Source organism: Passer domesticus, chromosome 2 (genome assembly GCF_036417665.1).
Source record: "Passer domesticus isolate bPasDom1 chromosome 2, bPasDom1.hap1, whole genome shotgun sequence".
Lineage (NCBI taxonomy): Eukaryota > Metazoa > Chordata > Aves > Passeriformes > Passeridae > Passer > Passer domesticus.
In genome coordinates this window covers 16,867,424-16,870,836 of record NC_087475.1, presented here as the reverse complement: position 1 = coordinate 16,870,836, position 3,413 = coordinate 16,867,424, and positions in this window count along the sequence as shown.

Here is a 3,413-nt window from a genome sequence, read left to right as displayed (position 1 = left end):
TATGTGTGTCTTAAGTATTTCTTGCATCATGAATCTACAGTTCAAGTACAGTTTCATCTGAAAAGATTCTTCTGATGTTTTTTGAAGAACCAGGGCTTTAGGAGATCTTCTGATTGAGTTGAGATGATTTGGAAATTTATACTGCACTAACTGTAAACCAAAGCAAACTGTTCCGGACTTGACTTGTCAGTTACAGCTGTGTGTGAGTTATCCAAAACAGAGCTTTGCACAAAAGGGTAGGAGATGAGTAAAATTTTTTAAGACGGTCCTTTAAATTGATTAATTAGTAGATGAGGCCTTGTTTATGCAGTGGAATCAGTTTCTGTGTTAGTCCTTATTCAAGGCACAGAACAGGGCTGGCAGGAGGCACTGAGGATTCATGCCAGGTGCTGTGGATCCCTGGAGGTGACCTGAGCAAGGAACAGTTGTTTGCTGTGTTTGGTGCCAGGGAGCAGCTTGAGCAGCCGGGGCTGGGCACAGCAGCACAGGCAGCGTGAGCCCCTGGCAGCACAGGGCTCTGGTGCCCAGCAGGAGCCACTGCCAGGGCCACAGGGCACGGCTGGCCAGTCTGGCCCAGAGAGTGCCCAGCAGCACCACGGGTGTGTGAGTGTCACACAGGAGCCAGCGCTGAGCAGGACTGGGGACGTGGCTGTGGGTGGGACACTCTGCTTCCCCTGCCCTGTAAGGGGATCCGGGGATGGGCAGCCTGCAGCACAGCCCCTGGCCCAGGCACAGGGGTGGCCAAGAGGGACAGGGACAGGCTGCCCAGGGCACCTTGGTGCACCCTGCAGGCTCTGATCTGAATTTTTGCTGGTTTCACAGTGTGGATGTAAACAACCCATCTTAGAGCTGTGTTCAGCTTTTGTAGCCAGAATTCATTCCTTAGAACAATATCAATACTTGCTGTTTTCTTCAAGTGTTTATTCTGACAGTCATAGGACTTTAGAATAGGCTGCAGAAAGAGCTAAATATTTATGCAGTTCTTTACTTGTATTTTTGTATAGACATGGCAGTGTGATAATTTTGTAGGTCTCATGCATAATTGCCATTTTCTTTTGTTCGGTGTATGGTATGATGATACCTTTGCCTTAGTGAGAACTCTAAATGCCACCTGAACTACAGGCTTATGTAAGTGTTTAAATTACAATTTCAGCATCATTTGGGGGTTTTGTTTGGTTTTTTTTAAGTATTCTCCCCCCCAGCTTTCCACCTCAAGTGGTGAAGTGACACTGTGTGTCACACTAGTCCATGCAATTCATTTCAGCACTGGAAGCAGGTGTGGCCCCGGGTGGATTGAAGAGCTATAGCACCACCTACCGAGACCCAAAAGTTTTTCTGAGAAACCAAAAAACCTCCCTGACTGGCAGGAGCACTAAATATTCTGACACAGTGATGCCATTCTGAGAATTTGTGCTCTCACTGGAAATTTCAAGTTTTACTTCTACCTCTGCTTTATTCATTCAAGCTAAATCTTGCTATTTAAAAATTACCTGATTTGAGTAGGGATTGTTTTTTCAGTGAGATTTTTTTCTTTTTTTAGCTGCTTTTAACATCATCTGTAAATCTTTAACACATGTGGCAACTGTTCACCTACAGTTTTGTAAGAGTAATAAAATGTGGGAGTGATGGAACACCAGGTTCAGCATCATCCTTTCTCACAGCCTTAGCAAATTCTTTGGCATTCAGTCTGGCATTGTGAACTTTCCAAAGGTGGTGTCTGCTTTGTAGGCCCCATTGCCTTGGTTTAACCCCAGCTGGCAACTAAGCCCCATGCAGTTCACTCATCCCAGTGGAATGGGGGAGTCTGAAGGGTAAAAGAGAAAACTCGTGGGTTGAGATAAATGCAGTTTAATAGGCAAAGCAAACAAGGAATTCATTCACTGCTTCCCATGGGCAGGCAGGTGTTCAGCCACCCTCAGGAAAGCTGGGCTTCATCCCATGTAAGGGTGTCTTGGGAAGACAAATGCTGTAATTCTGAACATCCTCTCCTCCTATCTTCTCCCCCAGCTCTTTAGGCTGAACATGATGCCATGTGGTGTGGGATATTACTGTGATCATTTGGGGTCAGCTGTCCTGGCTGTGTCCCCTTCCAGCTCCTTGTGCACCCCCTGCACTCTCAATGCTGGGTTGGGCTGAGGGAGCATAAAAGGTCTTGTCTGTGCAAACATTTCCCAGCAACAGGGAAAACGTATCTGCATTATCAGCCCTGTTTCCACCTCCTTTTGAGCAAAGGCCTCCATGTTAAAGGTGCAAAACTTATTATCTAGCATAAACAGAACAGACTATTGGGGATAGAAGCATCATACAATCACCCCAGCACACATCACAAATCTGAAACACAGCCCCCTACTAGCTACTGTGAAGCAAATTAACTCTGCCCCATCCAAAACCAGCGTACCATCAAGGAAGAGAATTTCAGAGCCATCAGAAGGCAGCCAGAGGCCTGGGAAATTCCCAAACTCTGTAAAGCCACCACAGGTAGTGCAGAAGGATATCCTTCTGCCTGTACTGTCAGGTTTCAGAAGGTGGTATAACAATATTGTAGGCTAGAAGGTATTCAAAAATATCACGGGGTGTCTCATTAGAGACAGGAAAATAACCATGGCAGGATAACAAACCAGCCCAAACAAGGAGATTTGCAAATGATCATTTTGCAAATGATTGCAAGGAGATTGCAAAAGAGTGTGCAAGGAAAGTCTCAAAGTAAGCTGGATTTTGACAGAGGTTTGTATTACATCCTACTTTTGTTCTTGTTGCCCAGAACATCAATCTTCACTCAGGTTTGGAAAAAAATGTTCTGAAAGGGATTGGCTTAGGTTTCTGATCCACAGGATAGTTCCTTTCCCTTACCAGCTCCACAGACAGGAAATTTCAGAAGGAAAGGGAAAGCTGTTTAAAGTGACGCTGATGAGGGTGGGGGCAGAGAGTAGATTCATATTTTACATTCCTGACTTGCATACTGGCATGCTTATTTTAATGCCTATAGGACAGTAGTGAACAGAGCAGTCAGGTGCTTGGACATGAAAATGAAGTAGGTACACACCTATTTTTCCCCAGTTGTCAAAAGAAGGATGTAAATTTTGAAGAAATTAATGGAAATGCATTGCTGATGTGACTGGTTTTATTTAAATGTTTTTGCTGATAATTAATTACCTGTAAACTAAAAAAGTGAGAAAAATACAAGTTTGGGTTTTTTTAAAGAAACCTAAAAAAAAAAAAAAACACAAACCCAAACCAAAATAGATGCCACAAGACAACAACAAAAATCCCTACAGGCTTCTGCCAGTTCATCTAAGAGGTCAAAGATAACACTTCAGTGTCCTATTTTCTGTTCCCCTTTTGCCACTGTTCTGAAGGAAGAATTAGTATTCTGTTTTGTGGTTGTGACCTTCTTGAAAATAAATTTAGCCACT